This window comes from Amblyomma mixtum, chromosome 10 (assembly GCF_055824585.1).
Source record: "Amblyomma mixtum isolate Tamu chromosome 10, ASM5582458v1, whole genome shotgun sequence".
NCBI classification, from domain to species: Eukaryota; Metazoa; Arthropoda; class Arachnida; order Ixodida; family Ixodidae; genus Amblyomma; species Amblyomma mixtum.
In genome coordinates, this window is record NC_143021.1 from 2,641,428 (window position 1) to 2,667,540 (window position 26,113).

At 47.3% G+C, this 26,113-nt stretch overlaps 1 protein-coding gene across 1 annotated transcript in view; it reads left to right on the plus strand.

Moving 5' to 3' along the window:
- Nucleotides 1-26,113, plus strand: part of LOC149324991 (NADH-cytochrome b5 reductase 2-like) — an 80,837-nt gene that overhangs the window by 21,476 nt on the left and 33,248 nt on the right. The gene's annotated exons all lie outside the window — the stretch shown is intronic.

Genomic DNA, 26,113 nt, shown 5'->3' on the forward strand with positions numbered 1-26,113 from the left:
TCTATAAACAATACAAATGTCATAGACAGGCTATAGACAATCTGTAGATTTATGGCCATACACTTTAAGTAGACTTTGATCTATAGACAGTCTATAGACTATGAATGGACAAAAAGCAATATCTATACGAAGTCAATAGAGTCAATAAGAAGTCTATAGACTGTCTATAGACCATTCTTATAAGGGCGGTTGGTGCTGTCCTGACTGGTAGTTCGAGGAGCTGTCATTTAATTTCATTTACTGAGCCTTTAAGGGACAATGGGCACTGCATAAAGCGGGGGCGAGAAAGGTGTGTAACATCATATTGTCATGGAAACAAGGCAGGAGAACCAAGGTTCGCCAGCTGCGCTAACAGAATCAGCCCTCAGGGCGCGTAGCCAACTCTCACCTCTTTGTCTTCTGATGCCACCTGGGGCCACCTGGTGGCATTATTCCCCCTCCCGAAAGAAAGAAAGGGGATACGGAAAACCACTACGACGCCACGAGCTAATTGAAGGAAGTAGGGGAACAACAATCCAAGGGGAAAAATGACAGGATGAAAACGGGCCTCTGCGAAAAAAAAACAAAAACCGAAACAGCTGTGCAAGCGCTGTCAGTGCGTGAAAAAGGGCTTCATACGCAGTACGTGCACTACTTCTGGCTGGGGTCGACGGCGCGCACTGTGCACAGAACCGTCGGGCAGAACTTCATAAGTCACATCTGTTATGCGACGCAACACTGAAGGGGCCGAAGTAGCGGCATAGGAGTTTTTCCGACATGCCTGGGCGACGGACAGGGGTCCATACCCACACTTGGTCGTCCGGTTGATACTCGACGTGACGGTGTCGGTGGTTGTAGCGGCGTGCCCTGTTGCCTCCTGATGTGTGTGCGGGCTTCCTCCACGTTTCGGAGAAATTCTTCGGCGTGTGGCGGGAGCGCCCGGTCGTCAGCAGTGCATGGAAACATGGCATCCAACATGGTGTGCACATCGCGCCCATAAACAAGGCGAAATGGCGTAAGGTGAGTGGTTTCTTCTACTGCCGTATTGTACGCGAAAATCACGTATGGAAGGATCTCGTCCCAAGTCTTAAGCTGGACGTCTACGTACATAGCGAGCATGTCTGCTATAGTTTTGTTGAGTCTCTCGGTGAGCCCATTGGACTGCGGGTGGTAGGCAGTAGTCTTGCGATGGCTGGTATGACTCAACTTGAATACCTCGTGCATGAGCTGCGCTGTGAAAGCCGTTCCCCGATCGGTGATTACGCTGGACGGGGCGCCGTGTCGCAGAACAATGAGATGCATGAAGAACTGCGTAATTTCAGACGATGTGCCACGCGGCACCGCTTTGGTTTCGGCATAGCGTGTCAGGTAGTCTGTGGCGACAATTATCCACTTTTTGCCGGCCAACGATAGGGGGAATGGGCCGAGAAGATCCATGCCGACTTGGTCAAAGGGCGTACGAGGAGGTGCAACTGGTTGGAGTAAACCCGCGGGCTTGAGGGGAGGTGACTTGCGGCGCTGGCACTCAAGGCAACCTCGGACGTAGCGGCGGATGGTGGCAGCAAGTTTAGGCCAATAATAGGCCTTGCGTACTCGAGCGAGAGTGCGTGTAAACCCCAAGTGACCAGAGGTGGGCTCGTCGTGAGAGGCAAAAAGGATGTCGGCACGGAGGTCTGCCGGCACGACGAGGAGATAGGCGCGGTCGCCGTGGCTCGAGTTGTTCTTGAACAGTATGCCATTGCGCGGGCAAAAAGAGGAGACGTTCCGGGAAAACTCCCGGGGTATGGTAGCAGTGCGGCCCTCCAAATGGTCAATGACGGGTCGTAAGGTGATGTCATCTGGCTGCCTCGCCATTACGTCGGAATCGCTGACCACTCCAAGGAAACGACTGTCGTCCTCTATGCTGTCATCAGCGAGGTCGACTGGTGCGCGGGAGAGCGTGTCGGCATCTTCGTGCTTGCGTCCAGATTTATAGGCTATGGTGTAGTCAAATTCCTGTAGGCGGAGGCTCCACCTTGCTAAGCGGCCTGATGGGTCCCGTAGATTGGCCAGCCAGCACAAGGAATGGTGGTCTGTGACGACTTTGAAATGGCGGCCGTAGAGGTAAGGGTCGAAACTTCATCGTGGCCCACACAACCGCGAGGCACTCCTTCTCCGAGGTAGAGTAGTTAATTTCGGCGCGAGACAAAACGCGACTCGCATATGCAATCACGCGTTCCACGCCATCTTGGTGTTGGACTAAGACAGCACCCAGGCCGATGTTGCTGGCGTCTGTGTGGATCTCGGTGGCAGCCTCCTCATCAAAGTGAGCAAGAACAGGGCTGCTGTGCAGGCGTCGGCGTAGCTCTCTGAAAGCCTCCTGTTGTTCGCTAGTCCACACGAACGAGATATCGTCACGCGTCAGACGGGTCAGGGGTTCGGCAATTTGGGAGAAGGCGGCGATAAAGCGACGGTAGTAGGCGCACAGACCAAGGAAGCGTTTCAGCGCTTTCTTCGTGGTAGGAACCGGAAATTCGGCCACGGCGGCAGTTTTGTCGGGATCGTGTTGGACACCGGCGGCGCTCACAACGTGGCCTAGAAACTTCAGTTGTTCGTAGCCGAAGTGGCATTTTTCGGGCTTGAGCGTTAAAATGGCCGGCCGAAGGGCATCTAATGCAGTCCGCAGGCGTTTAAGATGTTCGTCAAAGGTTTCGGAGAATACGACCACGTCATCCAGGTAAACTAAACAAGTTTGCCACTTGAGGCCAGCGAGAACTGTGTCCATCATTCTCTGAAACGTTGCCGGCGCTGAACAGAGGCCGAAGGGCAACACCTTAAATTCGTATAGACCGTCGGGAGTAATGAAGGTTGTTTTTTCCCGGTCCCGTTCATCAACTTCAATCTGCCAGTACCCGCTCTTTAAATCAATCGAGGAAAAATATTTGGCGCGGCGAAGGCGGTCGAGCGAGTCGTCTATGCGGGGCAGTGGGTATACGTACGTCCTTTTTAGTTATGGTGTTCAACTTCCTGCACCCAGCACCTCCACCAAAGATATGTCACGGAACCAAGGCAGGAGACACCGTTCGCCAGCTGCGCTAACAGAATCAGCCCTCAGGGCGCGTGAGCCAACTCTCACCTCTGTCTTCTGATGCCACCTGGGGCCACCTGGTGGCAATATTGATACCACTTCAACAATAATAACAAAAACAACGGAAAGAAATAAAGCAAAAATTATAAGTGAAGAGAAAGTAGCAAATGTTCAGATTATTCGCTAAGGCCTAAAAAATCGCGTAAGGTGACTCGCTACTTCAGCGCGAAAAATTGCTCGACCTGTGCATGAAGCAATATTATGAGGCATTGCAATCCATCGGAGTGTTGCATCTAGACAGAATGAATCATTCATCGCTGACGTGGGGCCTTTCATGAGACAGCTGTTGGATGACTGCGGTTTAGGCGAGGGGATATTCTTGAGGGGACTGTAGCCAGGGGTGCCTGTTAAAAGGGCGCTAGAAAAAAGATCGAAGGAGGCGGAGGCTTCATATGACGCGACGTGATTGAGACTTGGGAGGGAAACGGCTCGCTTTAGTGCAGTGACACTAGTTTCACGGTAGTATTCTGACGTGAAAAACCGCGCAACTTGGGTTTGAATGCTTTCTAATTGGTAAGGTATGCTTGTGGAGGGTGCGAGATGTATGAAGCGTATAAGAGCTTGGTGCGCAGATATGTCCGATAAGCCAATATTCTAAAAAGAAGTTTGGGTCACTGACCACGTTAGTTGACGTTTCGAAACCGCTACGGGTTCCTTGTTCCCAATGAATAACCGGCCGATTAAAATGCAGCTCATGTAGCTTTGACCAGTCGACGCAATGATTTTGCGTAAGCCGGGTGAAGATTGGCCTTGCTTCTGTTGATAGTGTTCGGCGTCCATTGTAATATCAGGGATTCCAAGTGCAGCCGCACTGATGGGTTTCATTCTGTAGCAAAGATTTCCACGTCATCCCAAGCGATATCATGCCCCTATTTTTGCGCGTGTTCTGCCACAGCACTTCACGCCGTCCGGTTTTTTGTGACATCATTTCGGTGCTCTCTTGCCCGCCTTGGCAGATTTCCGGTCCCTCCGATGTAGACGGAGTTGCAATCGTCACAAGGTATCTTATAGACGATGCCCGGGAACTTTGAACGGGGCAGACCATCTTTCACGTTTAAAAGTTCCCCGCGCAATTTGCTTGCTGGTGCGTGGGCAGTATGTACAGTTGGGGAGAAAAGTCTCCGGACCGCGTGTTCCTCAAACGAAGCTTATAGCTGTAATATCAGACAGCGGTTAGAGACCGCAATTCTGGAGATGAAAGAACAAAAAATTAACTTTTACCTCCACAAGTGTGGTCTCCAGCTGCCGACTAATGCCAGAGCTATCGGCTTCGTCAGAGGAACACGTGGTCCGGAGTCTTTTGTCCCCGACTGTACACTGTGTTTCTTGCAGACTCGTGCCAGAGCTTCGCTTATGCCTGGGATGTAAGGAATGAGATGAGAAGAGGGGCATGAGATCGCTTGGTATGACGTGAAAATCGTTGCTACAGAAAGAAACCTATCAGTGCGGCTGCACTTGGAATCCCTAATAATACAATCGACGCCGAACACTATCAACAGAAGCAAGGGCATTCTTCACCCGGCTTACGCAACATCATTACGTCGACTGGTCAAAGCTACATGAGCTGCATCTTAATCGGCCGGTTATTCATTGTGAACAAAGAACCCGTAGCGGTTCCGAAACGTCAACTAACCCCCCTTTTTGACGTGGCCAGTGACCCAAGTTTCTTTCCACTATACCACTACCTGACCAGACGGGATTCCGTCAAACCCTGGATTACATCAAGCCAATATTTTGATTTCAGGTATTGGTTACTTGGTATTGGTTATTGGTTCAGGTATTGGGTATTGGTTACTCAGGTATTGGTTACGGGATTCCAAGTTAGGCAAGTTTGGCTAGCAGATTATTATACGGAACATGGTCGAAAGCCGCAGAAAAATAGGGGAATATCCCATCAATTTGTAAGCGATTGTCCATGTACTGAGGGATGCTATGAGTGAATTCGGCAAGCTTCGTTTCGCATGATAGTAGCTTTCGGAAGCCATGTTGGTGCGGGTAGAAGCTGTTTAGTGACTGAACGTGAGTGTTTATATCTGATGTTATTACGTCACAAGGAGTTTGGACGGGTTGCCGGTCTGCGAAATGGGTCGATAGTTGTTTGCTCTTCACCGGACTCCTGATTTGTAAATAGGGGTTATTTTTGCTTTTCTTCCAACTGTGTAAATTTCGCCGTTACTTATGACTGTGAAAAATTACAGGTGCAGTGTAGCGCCGCCCCAGCCCCCGCCGCCACGCGCTCTCCATCGCCTCGCCGACAGTCTCCCTCTCTCCGTCTTCCTTTCCTCAAACACAACTCTCATTTCCTTCATTACGGCCCCTCTTTCTCTTTCTGCTTTCACTCCCACTTCCTTCCTCTAAGGTGCGGTTCGGGTGTGCACTGAGACGACAGAGAATTACTGCACCATTCCAATTCCTCAAAAATCGTTGCGTTCCAAGGGCAAGCTATCGCGCCGAACGGGTGGTGGCGTTCCGTGGACTCCCCGGCAGCGCTGCAACAAGCTTTCGTGTTCCGCTACTAAAGGCGAAGCCACAGTGAACTAGAGTATTGTAGTACACTATAGGCGAAGCTTAAGCGTCATTAATTAACAGGTAATTAGTGTTTAGTCATTATTCAGTATTAAATTAGCAATATTTCATTTCTTAGTAATCAATTATGTGTGACGTCATCCAGTGCTGGCGTCATCAGTGCCACAGTGGCAGTCAAAGTGGTGTGGAAAACGCTTTCGCCTCTACGCACTTTAGACAGTCCAAGTGCCCCCGCATTTTCGGTTCGAGCTCTGAAAAGGCCAAGCTGCCCATGCGCGACGAGCGGGTGACGTCAGACGGCGCACTGCTGTCGCACCGGTGCCGCCGCCGGAGCCCCCGCCGCGCGCTCTCCATCGCCTTGCCGACAGTCTCTTCCTCTCTCTCCCTCTCTGATGCGCAGTACCGATTGCGCATCGCCATCTGCGTAGTTTGTGTTGTACATAAAATTGGTAGTGGCTTAGCTGTGCTATTCCAGGATATACGTAGCGTGAGGTGAGGGCGCGGTGTCCACATCTCGGTGGACACTTGAACCGGAATGAAAGCGCATAACTTGCCCCCTCTTGGAACAGTGGACACCTCAACCATGCTTTAAGCTAAGTGGCAGTAGCGACACGTGTGCTCTGCATGCGTTGGCATTGACAACGTTGGGCCAGAAACGCGGCGTTGAAGCCATAGGCCGTCGGCGTTCGTTGTGTTCATTGCCGTTGGCGTTGACCACGTTTTACACCCCGATCATTTTAAGGAAATGAAGTGCGCATAATGGCTGCATGGGTCAGCGGACGCCTGAATCGAGCTTATAGGTACATGGGGTGATGGGAGAGAGATGTGGGCTGCAGGCATTGACAAGGTCCTGCCAGAAGCGCGGCCCTGAACCCATAGGCCATCGGAGTCAATTGTGTTCACTGGCGTTGGCGTCGTCAACGTTTTGCAACCCCGATCATTTTAAGGAAAGGAAGGCGAGCGCACGCGATGAGGCACACCATCTGTGCGTAGTGACGTCACTTGCTCTTCGCGCATGCGCAGTGTGGTCGTGCAAGAGCACGCGAAACGGTGAGACCGCGGGCAATGTATCTCACGCAACAATACATGTCTAGGCGCAGATGTTGCTTTCGAAATCCTCTAGGTTTAAACAGAGCTAAACCACAGCCAGTTTTTTTGCTTCAGCTTTCCCCAGTTGAAAAACAAGTCAGGCTGCACAAGCCCCTTGGAAGTACTACAGTTTCACTTCGTGCTCCGGCGGCCACTAGGAAAGCAAAACACTCGTCTGTGGATTTATGTTGTTTAACCTTCCAAATCTAAGTTTGAGTTGAGTTGAGGTGAGTTGTGTACGCTACAGGTGGAATTAGCCTTGCTTATTGTGCCGGCAATTGCTCCACCGTAGCGTCACTTATCTGTTAATAATGTCCTAAAACCGGTCACAACTGCCCCACTATGCACAGTCGCTTATAATAGACCATAGGCCACTCCCGCAGTCACCATCTATACACATATTGTCACAGTAGAACATAGTCCATTGCTAAGGTAGAATGGCCGAAAGCTCTCTGGTGTTTAGTGTGACTCATCAAGTCTAAGACGCTATCTTGGGCACTAAGACCTCGGCGGAATCCTGTCATACATGATGGCGGTGCTTTGCTGTCCTCAAGCCACCACAATAAGCGTTCGTTTGCCAGCTTGGCTACACATCCATCAACTTGGCTACACAGGAGGTCAATGACACAGGGGGATACGAGGCAAGGTCCGTCATGTCTTTTCCAGGCTTCAGAACTGGAACTACATCTGCCACCTTCCATGACGGAGGAACATCGCCAATCTCCCAAACTCGATTGATGAAGTTTAGGAGCTCCTTCCTGAGGTCCAGAGGCAGATTTTGTAGCATTTGGTTGGTGATACCGTCGGGACCTAGTGCACACCGGCGCTGCAGGCCACTGAGCGCAGTCTGAAGCTGCCTAAGCGTGAACGGGACGTCCATGATAGACCGGGAGGAAGCAGGTGGTGTATATATATCCATTCCAGAGTTTGCACGTAGAAGTGCGTCTTCAAATTCCTATGCTGAGCACGCAATGGCTTTTTGCTTGCGCATTGCAAGAGCTTCAAAAGGCTCCCAAGGCGAGATTCTCCAGCAAGGCTTCCATATTCTTTATATATATATATATATATATATATATATATATATATATATATATATATATATATATATATATATATATATATATATATATATATATATATAGCGATATTCTCGTCGTCGGCGAGAACACAGTGAAACTAGCGCAGAATGAGGCCCATTGCGACCTGTAGAGCTTGTTCATGTGCCGTCGAATGGCAGAATTAAGCCTATTCAAGGTCTCCACGCGAGTTGTCACTCCGTCCTTCTTCTCGCTGCGCAAAGGTTCCTGAGTTTTGAATCCGAGGCCGGAAAATCATCAGGTAACTTGACCGCCGTAGTTGATGCCATCTTACTCGAGACCATTTTGTCATTAACATCACCAGAAACACGTTCTAGGTGATCAAAAGTTTGGTATCGGCTGGTCGGTGGCTCATCTTAAGGAAGGTAATATACAGCGCCAGTCCCGTTGTGTATGTCTTCTCTGCTGTCTCTGTTTTTTTTGCGCAGTATATTACCTTTCTTACGATGTTCTAGCTGGTCTGTATACTTGTCCCAGTTGACCACGTGGCTGATTTTAGGACCACGCGTAAGAAAGTCGGCAGAAAACACAAAAATCGGATAATGATCACTTCCCATGCGGTCAGGCGCTGTTGACCACCTCACGTGGACGTCAGGTGAATGCAGAGCCAGGTCTATAGCTGTCGCTGAGGTTGGAGGCCGGAAGAAAGTGGGGCTTCCGTCACTGGCAACACACAGGTCCAAACTGTCAATGATGTCTACGAGTTTTCGTCCACGAAAATCCGTGTTCCTCTCACCCGAGACGGCATGATGGGCGTTGAGATCACCGCAGATGATCCGAAGAGCTGGTCAGCGGTCGCAGAGCTGCTGCAGAAACAAATCCAATTCAACCTGCTTCCGCGCTAACACGTACACGGATGCAATACACAGGGTTCAAAAGCCCAGCTGTATTCTCACAGCCGCTACCTCGATATCATCCGTACAAAGATCAGCAACACTTAAAGAAACATGCGGAATTTCTCTTCTAATGTCAAGCGCGGCAGTTTCTGCAGGGAATGACTTTATGCTGCTGCGTCCGATTAGTGCGTTCTACCGCGCCGTTCGTTTGGGGATGATATGGTCTCGAGTGGCGAAAACTGCAGGTGCTGCGGTGGACAAGTTCTTCGAGAACGTCCACTGTGAATTGGCGTCCACGGTCACTAATGAGACCTGCAGAAGCGCCGTGCCGAAGAATGACTAATCGAAGTAGGAAATCAGGTACTTCAGACGCAGCAGCGGCTGGTATCGCGGCTGTATCACAATAACGGGTTAAATAATCTACGCACAGAAGAATCCATCGATTTCCCTTAGAGAACCGTGTGAAAGGTCCCAGAAGGTCAATGGCAACCTGCTCAAACGGGCCTGTTGGAGGTGTGACTGGCCGCAGTTATCCCGGCGCACTTGAAGTCGGCAGCTTAAAGCGCTGGCATTGCACACAGCTGGCTACATAGTATTGGACAGTTGAACGCACCTTATGCCAGTAAAATAGTTGCCAGTAAAATGTGTGGTGGAGTGTTTGAGCCACTCTCAAGCGCCCAGACATGGCGTCGTCGTGCATCGTTTCAAGAACTGTGATGCGTAGGGTTTCTGGCACGACATGGAGCATGTGTGCTCCCCTAGAAGCGAAATTTTTCTTATAAAGCAATCCCTCGCGAATGCAAAAAGTGTTCCAGAAGAGGGCAAATACGGGCTGGTTGGTACATGTTTTACGAATTGGAAAAACAGCGCAATCAAAGACGAGACACAAGAGAAGGACAAAACACCAGCGCTGACTAACAACCAAATGGTTTATTGCTACAGGTGAGGCAGCATATAAATTAAATGGCAGGAGTAAAAACAAAAAATAAGCATTAGAGAAAGATACCGCACAACCACACAACTTAACTAAAAAAAAGGCACGTCAGTGATTAAGATACGCAAGTTCTTAATTAAGATACGCAAGTTCTTAAGATTGTGCGAAACTTTGTGCACATACGGGATGCACACTGTTCTTTTTCTTTCTGCCAGACCCGCGTCAGTGCGCTTGATCTTTCGCAGACTACATTCTGCAAGCAGGGACTCGGCAACATTTGACACCATCTTCGTGGGCTATCTGCCACAAGTTTCGCACAATCTAAAGAATATAGTGAGCAAAGGAGGCATTAGGCTGGTTTTTTTCAGCCAGGAATAAACTTAGCGGATTGTGCAAGCGTGTTAATGAGGATGGAAGCAAAAAAGGCTGCCATAAGAAGCATAAGCGGAAGTTCGTTCAGTGTGGTGTTGGTGTCGTTTATAAGATCCCGACCTCTTGTGGCAGTTTCTACATCGGTGAGACGGGACGATGCATCAACGATAGACTGCGTGAACATGCAAAAGATCTAGAGAACAAGTCTCGCAGAAACCATCTTGCTGTGCACTGTGCTGAGTGTGAAGATTGCGAAGCGCACCTCAATCGGACCACTATCATCGCCCGTTATAAAGATGAGACCACAAGGCTCATTTCGGAGGCTTGCCATATCAGAAAGCTCGGTAACACCTGTATCAGCAGCCCATCGATAAATCTACTATCAAAGGAACTTGCGTATCTTATTCAGTGACGTGCCTTTTTTTAGACAAGTTGTGTGGTTGTGCGGTATCTTTCTCTCATGCTTATTTTGTGTTTTTACTCGTGCCATTTCATTTCTATGCTGCCTCACCTGTAGCAATAAACCATTTGGTTGTTAGTCAGCGCTGGTGTTTTGTCCTTCTCTTGTGTCTCGTCTTTGATTGCGCTGTTTTTCCAATTCGCAAAAAGTGTTCATTGCAGAATACTGGGCGGGATCAAACATAATGATTGGTCCTTTGCGTTGCTCAGTTCGGAAAACCCGAAGATCGGGGAAGACTTGAGAAAGTGAAGCCAAGTATTCGTCAAAGTTGTCTGCGTCGTCATCAGTCGTTTGAAGCAGCAAACGCGAAATGCCATCAGCATCTCAGTGTTTACGGCCACTTTTATGCACTACAGTAAAATTAAACTCTTGTAGGCGCAAAGCCCATCCTGCGAGTCGTCCACAGGGGTCACGTAGACTCACTAGCCAGCAAAGCGAATGGTGGTCGGTCACGACGCTGAAAGCATTTCCGTACAGATAGGAGCGGAAGCGCCGTACAGCGAAAACAACGGCGAGACATTCTTGCTCAATAACCGTGTAATTCCTTTCGCACTTACTCAACGATTGTCAGGCATATGCTACCAAGTGCTGATCGTGGCCATAGCGTTGTATAAGTACAGCGCCGATACCGATACCACTTGCACCAGTGTGTTATTAAATTGGTGCTGATGGGCAAAAGTGGTGTAGGATGGGGCCCGAGGTCAAAAGAAATTCCAGATGACGGAAAGCTGAGTCAAATTCGCTGCAGGCACGTGAGTGTGTAAGCGACGTCCGCAAACTTTGGTATAAAGCGTCGAAAGTACGAGCTGAGCCCTGAAAAGCTGTGTATCTCTTTTACTCATTGGGGCACCGTGAAACTTTTTACAGCGTCAGTTTTCTTGGGATCTGGTCGAACACCTTCTTTATCATCTAAGTGACTAAGAACAATTGTTTCACAGTTCCCAAAATGACATTTCTTTGAACTCAGAACAAGACCAGCTCCTTTCACGCAATCAAGCATGACATCCAGACGGCTGTTGTGGTCACGAAATATTTGGCCTAAAATTACAACGTCGTCCAAATAACAAACAAATATGCCACTTTAGTCCACGCAGGATTTTATCCATAAACCGCTCGAATTTTGCAGGCGTATTACATAATCGAAAAGGCATAACGTTAAATTCATGAAGTCCGTCTGGAGATACGAATGCCGTTTTTTCTTTATCTGCAGTGTGCATGAGGATTTGCCAGTAGCCTGATCTCAGATCAATAGTAGAAAAGTATGAAACTGAGTGCAGACAGTCACTTGTGTCATCTGTACATGGAAGCGGGCAGACGTCTTTCTTTGTGGCTGTATTTAAGCTACATTAGTCAACACAGAACCTCTAAGTGCCATCTTTTTTCCTAACAAGGATAAATGGAGCTGCCCAGGGACTAGAACATTCTCGTTAACCAGCTCAGCGACAGAGCTGGTTAACGCCGCGGCGGAACCTCTCACGCCTTCCTAGAAACGGGCGAGTTTGAGGCCCCGAGGAAACACAGCTGGCTCTTCAGAGTGATTGACTGTCCACAGCTCGGTACGGCCTCTGACCAAGGGAGCGACGTTACGAGGCAAGAAGATACTCTTCTTAGAACAGGCCAGTGTCGTAGGTTCTACTGCAACTTCTACAGATTCGCACTGACTGCGAATAAAGGAAACGCGCATGAATTCTGCCGATAAAGCTGGTAGAATAGTGTCTTCTTCCACAGCAAATGCTATAAAATCAGGTGTCGAGTCATCCACAAGAGCCTCAAGTAGTGAAGAATTCAAAGCAACCTCTCCCGTTCGACAGTCTAAAGTTGCAACGCACTCTTGAGGAAAATCAATCACAGGAATCACATCATGCGTTGACCGAGGCAGCACTCTGAATTCTGTTTTAAATGTTAGGCCACCAATAACAAGAAAATTGAAGGCTGGAAGAACGGAGGCCCTCTTTGAAGGTGCAGTGCAGAGGAATCTGAACTCGTCTTTTTGCCGCGGGAACTCAGATTGACGTGTAGATTACACGTTCCGAGCATTCTTAGAAACTTCGATTTATTGCCCTGTGTGGTCTATTTCCCAAATTAAATGGAATTAACGTCCGGCTCCCTCTTTTTTTTAATTCTCCCCGTATGGTGGGCGGAGTCGACCAACGCGTGGAGTGCCTTTCACCCAGTCCCGTGGCGGCTTGCCGCTCTGCCATCGCCGGAGTAATACGTAGTAAACAGTAGTAGCAAATAGACCGCGCGTGTTTTTATTTCTGCGGGCTTATTTTGCGGCTATATTATCTGCGAATGAAACTATTTATTCACGAAAAGCTAAAAAAAATCAAGTTAAAGCAAAGCCTTCACGGAGCTGGCTGAATGGCACTCCACGCGTTGGTCGACTCCGCCCACCGCACGCCGAGAATTGAAAAAAAAAAACGCAGGCGCCGGACGTTAATCCGATTTAATTAGGGAAATCGGGCACACAGAGCAATGAATCGAAGCTTCTAAGAATGATCGAAACGTGTAGATCAAGTTCCCGCGGCAGAAAGACGAGTTCAGATTCCTCTTCACTGCACCTTTAAGGATTCGACATAACTGCAGCGCGAAGAAACAAACTCATAGGGAATAACAAATTCATTTCATTTCATTTCATTTCATTTCATTTCATTTATTTCTCCCTTAAAGGCCCGAAGGCATTACATAAGGGAGGGCGTACATACAGGTTGGAGGGTAGTGGCAGAGAACACAAAAAAAAAAGAAAGGGGGAAAAATACACGGGGTACAAAAAGAGTACAATAATATACAAACTAAAAGCAAGAAATAAACATACAAAAAGAAAACAAGGAACAGTTGGCACTTCGGTGTCGCAGTATGGATATGTTTATGAGAAGTGATTAGCCAGTTTCTCGCGGAAAAGGCGGCGATCGGAGCATGTTATTATGTTGTCGGGAAGGCCATTCCAGAGCACTATGGCGTCGGGAAAAAATGAACTGCTCATTGCGGAGGTGCGGGTTTTAATGCGTGCGATTGGGTTACTGTGGTTTAGGCGGGATGACGTACGTGGGGGTGGCTGCAGCAACAAATGTCTTGGTGAGCGATAAAAGAAAGAGTGAAAGAGCCATAGACGGGAAATAACACGGCGAGTTGCTAGTGTTTGAAGGCCGAGGGATCGTTTTAGTAATGTTACGCTGGTATTTCTTGAGTACTGCGATGTAATGAAACGGGCGGCGCGATTTTGAATGGCTTCAAGGTCTGAGATGAGATACGATTGTGATGGATGCCAGACAGATGACGCGTACTCCAATTTAGGACGTACGAATGTTATATATGCCAACTTTTTTACTTCAGGTGATGCAGATTTTAGATTGCGCCGGAGAAAACCAAGTGTGCGTGATGCTTTGGAACAGATGGTCTGAATGTGTGTTGTCCATGACAGCGATGATGTGATGTGTACTCCTAGGTATTTATAAGATGATGTTCTGGTGACGGCGACCGATTTTATGTTGTAAGTGCTATCAATAACTGTGTTTTTGCGGGAGAATGATATGGATTGGCATTTATTTAGATTAAGAGGCATGTGCCATTTGTCACACCACGCTGAGATAGTGGTTAGATCCTGTTGAAGAGCGGCAATGGCACTAGCGCCGTGGATGGGGCTGTAAATTACGCGGTCATCTGCGAATAAACGTAGCGTAGATTTTATGTTGATCGGTAGGTCATTGATGTAGATGAGGAATAAAAGAGGTGATAAGCCTGCACCTTGAGGTACGCCGGATGTTACGTCGGTAAAAGCTGAGCGACAGTTGTTAACACAGGTGAACTGCTTACGTCCTTTAAGGAAGTGCTCTAGCCAGGAGAGCAAAGTTTGTGGAATGCCGAGCGATGACAACTTAAAAAGAAGAAGATTATGGGAAACACGATCAAATGCTTTTGAAAAGTCGAGAAAGATAGCGTCAATCTGGACAAGGTTATCTAAGTATTGTAGAATGTCGTGGGTGAATTCGGCGAGCTGGGTCTCACATGACAGCTGCTTGCGGAAGCCGTGTTGATTCGGATAGAAAAAGTTCATTGATTCTAGGTGGGTCATAAGACTGGAAAAAATAATGTGCTCAAGTAGTTTAGACGGTATACTAGTGAGGGAAATGGGACGATAGTTGTTAGGGCACGTGCGGTCATCCGCTTTAAATATGGGTGTAATTCGAGCTTTTTTCCAATCGTCGGGGACAACCCTGGTATCTAAGGATTGCGCAAAAATTAGATGCAGTACCTGGCTAGACAATGAAATGGTATTTTTTAGTAGCTTACTGTTAATTTGGTCGCAGCCGGCAGATGTAGATATTTTCAGTGAGGCAATAAGCTTTGATACACCATCAGGGTTAATTTCGATTTTAGGCATTTCTGAGAGTGAGATTTCTGGAATGTGCTCATTAGCAGTAACGTTAGCAGCGGAAAAAACTGACGTAAAGTAATTGTTGAGCGCGGTCGCACAGTCATCGCTTTTGATTGGTTCTCCATCAGCATCTAGGAGTTGTACATGGCGATCTTGGGGTTTATTAGATAGCATGCGCCAGAATTTGTTGGGGTTAGAGTGAAGGATTGATAGTAAATCTTGAGAGTAAAATTTATCTTTAGCACTTGTCAGTTCTGTGGTATACTGTTGGGCGCACAAGCGATATTTTTCCCATGCTAAGTGACTATTTTGATTGTTTGCTGTTCGATACAGGCGCTTCTTTTTGCCAAGGAGAGACTTCAGGCGTTTGTTAAACCATGGATTCTTGGTATCTGATTTAATAAGTAGTGTTGGAACGTACTTACTTTCCAAATGTAGTAGGGTGTCTTTGTACAAATTCCAGTTTGAGTTAGGTGTGCGATTTAGATAAGTGCAACGAAAGTTGTCGAAAAATTTTGCAAGATCATTGTTCATAGCATCAAAATCAGCCCTTTTGTAGTCTTTTATCAGTTTGCTGGTTGGTGATTTCTTTTTTAAAGGTAGTGTCATGGAGATGTGAACAAGCTTGTGGTCGCTTAATCCAGGAAGGACAGTAATAGATTTTACGTCGTCCGGGTGACTTGTGAGCAAAAGATCAAGGATGTTGTCTCCTCTCGTTGGACTTGTTATCACTTGCTGAAGGTTAAGTCAAGGGTTAGTTCTAGAAAAAGTTTCTGTTCGTTTGCAGGTGTCGAACTTAGTGTCGAGAGCAATGACCAGTTAATTTGTGGGTAATTGAAATCACCAAACAGAAATATGGGTGCCTTAGGATACTCATTCCTAATAATCGTTAATTCATGGCGTAGGGAATCGGGGAATGATACGTGACTGTCTGGAGGTCTATAGCAGACACCGAACACTAGCTTTTCGGAGGCGTTGTGAAGGCATACCCAGATCATTTCTAGGTTATTATCATGCCGGATAAGCGAGGACTGCAGAGTGTTACGAACGGCTATTAGAACTCCTCCCCCTTTTCGGTTAGTGCGATCTTTGCGGTATGTGGTGAAATGGAAGTCTGAAGGGAACAATTCGTGGTCTTCTATCTCTGGGTGCAGCCAAGTTTCTGTGAGTATGACCATATCGGCGTCTGTGACTTCAATGAAACTGTGAACCTGATGGCGTTTAGGTAGAACACTCCGTATATTAGTAAAAGCGATGTTGATGAGTGCGGGTGAATGACGATTGCTTGGCGGAATCGGTTCATGCAGTTCAGTAGAGTGTCACTTGACTTGCTCTGAGGCCTGCTGTGTATTGTCCTGTGCTCCATTTATCTTTGCCGCGGGCTTGGTGTTCGTATCTGTTTCTGTTATGGTATCAGAGGCATGATCGTAGGTGTAACATTTCTCGCCAACGATAAGTTTATCGTATCGAAGTTTAAAGCTACACCCTCGGGGCTTAATGAATTGAACTAATTTGGAGCGAGCGAGTCGAGTGGCGAATTCGAAGTCTTCTCGGATAACGTAAGGCGTTTCTTTCAATTTACGACCACATGCAAGCACGCTTTCTTTTCCCTTGTAGTGATTCATTTTAACTATTATTGGCCGTTTTTTTTCCGTTGAGAATTGACCAATGCGGTGGGCGCGTTCTATTGCGCTTGGTTCTAGATTCAAATCTAGTTTTTCTTTGCACAGCGCAATAACTTTTTCCTCCGATTCAGTCCACGATTCTTTGTCGCTATCATCTAAGCCGAAAAAGAGCAGGTTGTTTCGGCGCATTCTGTTCTTCGCGTCTATGTTGGCGGCCTTTAGTTCAGCGATGTCCTGCCTAATCTGGCTAGTCTCTACCTGTTTTGATGGTGATACTGTTTTACGGTCGTCTAATTCGAGCACTGCTACTCGGTTTGAAAGTGCAGTTAGTTGTGTTTCATGGCTGATTTGGGTTGTTTTCAAGTGATCAAGGTCGGCACGCATGGCTGCATGGTGTTCTTCTAGCCGCTTGAGAGCATCTGAAACATCGGAAAGGTTGGTTGGTCCGGGGCCAGGATTAAGTTCAACATCTCCCGAAAGCAGCAGCATTAGCTCAGATAGCAAATCAAAGGCAAGTATGTCACATAACACACGCAGCGCAGTGCGCCATTTCAAGTCGTAGGGGCACGACACCGCGAAAAGACAACGATCACTACTACGAGTCTCCTTAGCGTAGTCTAGGTAACTAACCTGGAAGGCCAATACCGGGGTGAACATCGTGCAACAGTCGGTGTCGTGCCCCGCCGAGCTGACGTTGTGCCGCAGATTAAATACTGTTGCCTCTGGCCATGTGATTGATGACGTAGTCGATGGCGGTGGTTTCCAGGCGAAGGCGTCGAGCGGCGCCAAATATGGGCGGTCAGGTCCGGTTGATACAGCAGATGACTGTTCAGGCATCCACGGAGCTGAAGAATCCGGGAAGTGCAGTGTAGGTGATGGGCAGGGGTCCAGGCTACGGCGCGTACCAGCAGAGAGCCAGTACGATAGCACCTGGAAGGCCAATACCGGGGTGAACATCGTGCAACAGTCGGTGTCGTGCCCCGCCGAGCTGACGTTGTGCCGCAGATTAAATACTGTTGCCTCTGGCCATGTGATTGATGACGTAGTCGATGGCGGTGGTTTCCAGGCGAAGGCGTCGAGCGGCGCCAAATATGGGCGGTCAGGTCCGGTTGATACAGCAGATGACTGTTCAGGCATCCACGGAGCTGAAGAATCCGGGAAGTGCAGTGTAGGTGATGGGCAGGGGTCCAGGCCACGGCGCGTACCAGCAGAGAGCCAGTACGACAGCACCTGGAAGGCCAATACCGGGGTGAACATCGTGCAACAGTCGGTGTCGTGCCCCCACAATTCAAGACACCAACACGCTCAAGTCCGTATCCTGAGTGCATTCTTCCCTATGTGGTCGTTTTTTCGCGCCGCGGTTGTGGCTAAGCTAGGCAACCAACTTGCCCAAAAGTTCATTTTTACTAAACCTCTTTAAGGTATGGGTGGTTGGATACCAAAGGTAGGCATCGTCTAAAGATGCGTTTGAAGCTGCACCGATTTTATGGGCGTCAAACACGTAGAAGCTTATATCTCGGAGATCACTACGAAAAGGCCAGATGGTCCATTGCGCAGTACGCAGGCAGAATCATAGCTACTGAGAAAGTATCATAATCGCGACCGCTTCTAGAATAATTTCAAATCCAATCAACTACATTCATCCGGAAACGTACATGGATGCATGTCCGAAACGTACATGCTCATCCCAGCGCTCATGAAGAATACAATAACGGCCGATCCGTTTTCCTTTTATGAGCAGGCAAGAGGCCCTAACGAGTCGCGAGAGGTCATTTCTTATATTTTTTTTCCCCACTTCCTGAGTCTGCCCTTTTCTCTCCAGACAAGTTTTCGCCGAACTTTGAATTAGGTCCGGCCTTCATTACATTCTCAGCTGTTTAGTGGCAGCAGTGTACAGGTAGTGCTCTGACATCATCAGCCTGTCGTCAATGACTGCTCTTTACTGCATTTCTTCAAGGTTGGTGGGATAAAATTCCGAGTTCAAGGCTTGTTTTCATATGAAGTGAAAAAGTCTTCATAATGGGAGCTTCTTGACAGGATGTGGCTATCACTCCGTTCTCTGATAAGTGGTGTGAGTGGGGTTGAGTGCCGAGTAGCCCTTCTGGAAACAAGCCTGTTTGCACAGTTGGCTGAATTGTTACGTTGCTGAAATTCCAGAGCTGATTCTTTTGACTCTATGTTTTCTTCACTGCATTTAATTTGAGAGCCATTTATTTCTACGTTTACTTTTTGTATTTTGCATCTGAGCCTTGTATTTATTGCTGTATTTTGTGTTACAACTTGTATTTAAGATTTTTCAATTTTGCAAAACCTGTTCTTTTTTTCATATATTATGTATTCGCCCCTCCTGCTTGGGCCTACTGTAGGCCTGCAGTATGTTCTAAATAAAAATAAATAAATAAAAATATGCAAGCATCCTCATAAGTTCATTGTGAGCAATGGACAGTATAGAGATTTGTCTACGTTTATACAAGTCTTCAAGATCCCCTTTTCGGTGGACTCGTACGAGTGAGAAATTACTGTTGCTTCCAGTACACTCGACCTTTGGAAGCATTGAGTGTATCGGTTGCAGCCTTATCTACCAGAGTTCCTCTCCCGTCGTTCAGGATGTCTTTTGGTGCTGATGAATTGGACTCTTCTCAGCCGTGTTCTCCTTTTGCACCCTGTGAGATAAAATGCAGCGTACGTTGCAGAGATAGTTGGTTTTTGTCCGACATCGTGGAATCACAGCGCTTCCACACGAGGACACAGAACGCATAAAACTTAACAAGAATCGTCTGCAAGCGCTCTGATTCCATGATGCGATAAAATTTCCTAAGCAAAGTTCTTAGAGCAAGCCGCTGCTAGTCTTTTTTCACCTTACGCCATAAGGAAATGAGGCTGTTCCTTTCTTGTGAACGATAATGAGTTGTCTGTTTGCGCTACTGCAACCTAAAGTATACATACTGAGCTACGGTGCTTGTGTTCGCCGGCTATTATCTTTGTGAAGTTTGGGCACTGAGGCGAGCACCTTGAACTTGCACGTGTCACTTCACAGTGTTGTAAGCCGCTTCATAAGCGCATATATCCCTGCACTGTCAACAGAAACGAGATGAGTGGTCCCAAGAAAAGTTTCTCTATGCGACCTTGCGACGCACAAGGTAGGTGGCTAGTTCCACCAGCTGCAGCCTTCAAACTGAAAAGATATAGCATCGGAGACAAAAGTAACACACCACTCCGCCGCGGTGGCTCAGTGGTTACGGCGCTCGGCTGCTGACCCGAAAGACGCGGGTTCGATTCCGGCAGCGGCGGCCGAATTTCGATGGAGGCGAAGTTCTAGAGGCCCGTGTGCTGTGCGATGTCAGAGCACGTTAAAGAACCCCAGGTGGTCGAAATTTCCGGAGCCCTTCACCACGGCGTCCCTCGTAGCCCTACTCGCTTTGGGACTTAAAACACAAACCCAAACTAAAAGTAACGCACCCTCTCTCCAAGTTCCGGCCTGTGCCACTTTGCGCAAGGGCGCCACCTGACAAAGCACTTCTGGTGTCGAAACGGGCCCACTGCGTCGGTATCGACACCAGAAGTGCTTTGTCAGGTGGCGTCCCCACGCAGAGTGGCAGAGGCCGGAACTTGGATACTTTTGCCCTTGATGGTACGCAGAAGGCGGTGAATAATTTTGTTCGCTGGTTAACATGGCGCCGGTGCATCCTTATGGTCTGCCGTTACTTCTGCGCCGAACGATTCAAAAGATGCTTTAGCCGTTATTCTTCTTACGCCAACGCTCATGTCTGGCCTTCTGGGCGACTCTGAAAGTGACAGGAAACTTGCTACTGACAGTGGGTAAACAGTGCTTGGGCGTTCGCTCCGACTGCTTGAACATGATCTTCACGCAGTTTCCTGCGTATTTAGAAGCGTTTAGTCCACACCGCGATTCTGATGTTGACTGCAGGGAGATGACCGCTCGTTGGAGAATTTCGGAGCGCCCCTTCACGCTCGTTTCGCCAGGCGCAAACAGACGGCGCACTCAGGCTTCCTCTTTTCCATCAAACTAGACTTTTCCAGCACGGAAAATTTTGCAGGCGTATTACATAATCGAAAAGGCATAACGTTAAATTCATGAAGTCCGTCTGGAGATACGAATGCCGTTTTTTCTTTATCTGCAGTGTGCATGAGGATTTGCCAGTAGCCTGATCTCAGATCAATAGTAGAAAAGTATGAAACTGAGTGCAGACAGTCACTTGTGTCATCTGTACATGGAAGCGGGCAGACGTCTTTCTTTGTGGCTGTATTTAAGCTACATTAGTCAACACAGAACCTCTAAGTGCCATCTTTTTTCCTAACAAGGATAAATGGAGCTGCCCAGGGACTAGAACATTCTCGTTAACCAGCTCAGCGACAGAGCTGGTTAACGCCGCGGCGGAACCTCTCACGCCTTCCTAGAAACGGGCGAGTTTGAGGCCCCGAGGAAACACAGCTGGCTCTTCAGAGTGATTGACTGTCCACAGCTCGGTACGGCCTCTGACCAAGGGAGCGACGTTACGAGGCAAGAAGATACTCTTCTTAGAACAGGCCAGTGTCGTAGGTTCTACTGCAACTTCTACAGATTCGCACTGACTGCGAATAAAGGAAACGCGCATGAATTCTGCCGATAAAGCTGGTAGAATAGTGTCTTCTTCCACAGCAAATGCTATAAAATCAGGTGTCGAGTCATCCACAAGAGCCTCAAGTAGTGAAGAATTCAAAGCAACCTCTCCCGTTCGACAGTCTAAAGTTGCAACGCACTCTTGAGGAAAATCAATCACAGGAATCACATCATGCGTTGACCGAGGCAGCACTCTGAATTCTGTTTTAAATGTTAGGCCACCAATAACAAGAAAATTGAAGGCTGGAAGAACGGAGGCCCTCTTTGAAGGTGCAGTGCAGAGGAATCTGAACTCGTCTTTTTGCCGCGGGAACTCAGATTGACGTGTAGATTACACGTTCCGAGCATTCTTAGAAACTTCGATTTATTGCCCTGTGTGGTCTATTTCCCAAATTAAATGGAATTAACGTCCGGCTCCCTCTTTTTTTTAATTCTCCCCGTATGGTGGGCGGAGTCGACCAACGCGTGGAGTGCCTTTCACCCAGTCCCGTGGCGGCTTGCCGCTCTGCCATCGCCGGAGTAATACGTAGTAAACAGTAGTAGCAAATAGACCGCGCGTGTTTTTATTTCTGCGGGCTTATTTTGCGGCTATATTATCTGCGAATGAAACTATTTATTCACGAAAAGCTAAAAAAAATCAAGTTAAAGCAAAGCCTTCACGGAGCTGGCTGAATGGCACTCCACGCGTTGGTCGACTCCGCCCACCGCACGCCGAGAATTGAAAAAAAAAAACGCAGGCGCCGGACGTTAATCCGATTTAATTAGGGAAATCGGGCACACAGAGCAATGAATCGAAGCTTCTAAGAATGATCGAAACGTGTAGATCAAGTTCCCGCGGCAGAAAGACGAGTTCAGATTCCTCTTCACTGCACCTTTAAGGATTCGACATAACTGCAGCGCGAAGAAACAAACTCATAGGGAATAACAAATTCATTTCATTTCATTTCATTTCATTTCATTTCATTTATTTCTCCCTTAAAGGCCCGAAGGCATTACATAAGGGAGGGCGTACATACAGGTTGGAGGGTAGTGGCAGAGAACACAAAAAAAAAAGAAAGGGGGAAAAATACACGGGGTACAAAAAGAGTACAATAATATACAAACTAAAAGCAAGAAATAAACATACAAAAAGAAAACAAGGAACAGTTGGCACTTCGGTGTCGCAGTATGGATATGTTTATGAGAAGTGATTAGCCAGTTTCTCGCGGAAAAGGCGGCGATCGGAGCATGTTATTATGTTGTCGGGAAGGCCATTCCAGAGCACTATGGCGTCGGGAAAAAATGAACTGCTCATTGCGGAGGTGCGGGTTTTAATGCGTGCGATTGGGTTACTGTGGTTTAGGCGGGATGACGTACGTGGGGGTGGCTGCAGCAACAAATGTCTTGGTGAGCGATAAAAGAAAGAGTGAAAGAGCCATAGACGGGAAATAACACGGCGAGTTGCTAGTGTTTGAAGGCCGAGGGATCGTTTTAGTAATGTTACGCTGGTATTTCTTGAGTACTGCGATGTAATGAAACGGGCGGCGCGATTTTGAATGGCTTCAAGGTCTGAGATGAGATACGATTGTGATGGATGCCAGACAGATGACGCGTACTCCAATTTAGGACGTACGAATGTTATATATGCCAACTTTTTTACTTCAGGTGATGCAGATTTTAGATTGCGCCGGAGAAAACCAAGTGTGCGTGATGCTTTGGAACAGATGGTCTGAATGTGTGTTGTCCATGACAGCGATGATGTGATGTGTACTCCTAGGTATTTATAAGATGATGTTCTGGTGACGGCGACCGATTTTATGTTGTAAGTGCTATCAATAACTGTGTTTTTGCGGGAGAATGATATGGATTGGCATTTATTTAGATTAAGAGGCATGTGCCATTTGTCACACCACGCTGAGATAGTGGTTAGATCCTGTTGAAGAGCGGCAATGGCACTAGCGCCGTGGATGGGGCTGTAAATTACGCGGTCATCTGCGAATAAACGTAGCGTAGATTTTATGTTGATCGGTAGGTCATTGATGTAGATGAGGAATAAAAGAGGTGATAAGCCTGCACCTTGAGGTACGCCGGATGTTACGTCGGTAAAAGCTGAGCGACAGTTGTTAACACAGGTGAACTGCTTACGTCCTTTAAGGAAGTGCTCTAGCCAGGAGAGCAAAGTTTGTGGAATGCCGAGCGATGACAACTTAAAAAGAAGAAGATTATGGGAAACACGATCAAATGCTTTTGAAAAGTCGAGAAAGATAGCGTCAATCTGGACAAGGTTATCTAAGTATTGTAGAATGTCGTGGGTGAATTCGGCGAGCTGGGTCTCACATGACAGCTGCTTGCGGAAGCCGTGTTGATTCGGATAGAAAAAGTTCATTGATTCTAGGTGGGTCATAAGACTGGAAAAAATAATGTGCTCAAGTAGTTTAGACGGTATACTAGTGAGGGAAATGGGACGATAGTTGTTAGGGCACGTGCGGTCATCCGCTTTAAATATGGGTGTAATTCGAGCTTTTTTCCAATCGTCGGGGACAACCCTGGTATCTAAGGATTGCGCAAAAATTAGATGCAGTACCTGGCTAGACAATGAAATGGTATTTTTTAGTAGCTTACTGTTAATTTGGTCGCAGCCGGCAGATGTAGATATTTTCAGTGAGGCAATAAGCTTTGATACACCATCAGGGTTAATTTCGATTTTAGGCATTTCTGAGAGTGAGATTTCTGGAATGTGCTCATTAGCAGTAACGTTAGCAGCGGAAAAAACTGACGTAAAGTAATTGTTGAGCGCGGTCGCACAGTCATCGCTTTTGATTGGTTCTCCATCAGCATCTAGGAGTTGTACATGGCGATCTTGGGGTTTATTAGATAGCATGCGCCAGAATTTGTTGGGGTTAGAGTGAAGGATTGATAGTAAATCTTGAGAGTAAAATTTATCTTTAGCACTTGTCAGTTCTGTGGTATACTGTTGGGCGCACAAGCGATATTTTTCCCATGCTAAGTGACTATTTTGATTGTTTGCTGTTCGATACAGGCGCTTCTTTTTGCCAAGGAGAGACTTCAGGCGTTTGTTAAACCATGGATTCTTGGTATCTGATTTAATAAGTAGTGTTGGAACGTACTTACTTTCCAAATGTAGTAGGGTGTCTTTGTACAAATTCCAGTTTGAGTTAGGTGTGCGATTTAGATAAGTGCAACGAAAGTTGTCGAAAAATTTTGCAAGATCATTGTTCATAGCATCAAAATCAGCCCTTTTGTAGTCTTTTATCAGTTTGCTGGTTGGTGATTTCTTTTTTAAAGGTAGTGTCATGGAGATGTGAACAAGCTTGTGGTCGCTTAATCCAGGAAGGACAGTAATAGATTTTACGTCGTCCGGGTGACTTGTGAGCAAAAGATCAAGGATGTTGTCTCCTCTCGTTGGACTTGTTATCACTTGCTGAAGGTTAAGTCAAGGGTTAGTTCTAGAAAAAGTTTCTGTTCGTTTGCAGGTGTCGAACTTAGTGTCGAGAGCAATGACCAGTTAATTTGTGGGTAATTGAAATCACCAAACAGAAATATGGGTGCCTTAGGATACTCATTCCTAATAATCGTTAATTCATGGCGTAGGGAATCGGGGAATGATACGTGACTGTCTGGAGGTCTATAGCAGACACCGAACACTAGCTTTTCGGAGGCGTTGTGAAGGCATACCCAGATCATTTCTAGGTTATTATCATGCCGGATAAGCGAGGACTGCAGAGTGTTACGAACGGCTATTAGAACTCCTCCCCCTTTTCGGTTAGTGCGATCTTTGCGGTATGTGGTGAAATGGAAGTCTGAAGGGAACAATTCGTGGTCTTCTATCTCTGGGTGCAGCCAAGTTTCTGTGAGTATGACCATATCGGCGTCTGTGACTTCAATGAAACTGTGAACCTGATGGCGTTTAGGTAGAACACTCCGTATATTAGTAAAAGCGATGTTGATGAGTGCGGGTGAATGACGATTGCTTGGCGGAATCGGTTCATGCAGTTCAGTAGAGTGTCACTTGACTTGCTCTGAGGCCTGCTGTGTATTGTCCTGTGCTCCATTTATCTTTGCCGCGGGCTTGGTGTTCGTATCTGTTTCTGTTATGGTATCAGAGGCATGATCGTAGGTGTAACATTTCTCGCCAACGATAAGTTTATCGTATCGAAGTTTAAAGCTACACCCTCGGGGCTTAATGAATTGAACTAATTTGGAGCGAGCGAGTCGAGTGGCGAATTCGAAGTCTTCTCGGATAACGTAAGGCGTTTCTTTCAATTTACGACCACATGCAAGCACGCTTTCTTTTCCCTTGTAGTGATTCATTTTAACTATTATTGGCCGTTTTTTTTCCGTTGAGAATTGACCAATGCGGTGGGCGCGTTCTATTGCGCTTGGTTCTAGATTCAAATCTAGTTTTTCTTTGCACAGCGCAATAACTTTTTCCTCCGATTCAGTCCACGATTCTTTGTCGCTATCATCTAAGCCGAAAAAGAGCAGGTTGTTTCGGCGCATTCTGTTCTTCGCGTCTATGTTGGCGGCCTTTAGTTCAGCGATGTCCTGCCTAATCTGGCTAGTCTCTACCTGTTTTGATGGTGATACTGTTTTACGGTCGTCTAATTCGAGCACTGCTACTCGGTTTGAAAGTGCAGTTAGTTGTGTTTCATGGCTGATTTGGGTTGTTTTCAAGTGATCAAGGTCGGCACGCATGGCTGCATGGTGTTCTTCTAGCCGCTTGAGAGCATCTGAAACATCGGAAAGGTTGGTTGGTCCGGGGCCAGGATTAAGTTCAACATCTCCCGAAAGCAGCAGCATTAGCTCAGATAGCAAATCAAAGGCAAGTATGTCACATAACACACGCAGCGCAGTGCGCCATTTCAAGTCGTAGGGGCACGACACCGCGAAAAGACAACGATCACTACTACGAGTCTCCTTAGCGTAGTCTAGGTAACTAACCTGGAAGGCCAATACCGGGGTGAACATCGTGCAACAGTCGGTGTCGTGCCCCGCCGAGCTGACGTTGTGCCGCAGATTAAATACTGTTGCCTCTGGCCATGTGATTGATGACGTAGTCGATGGCGGTGGTT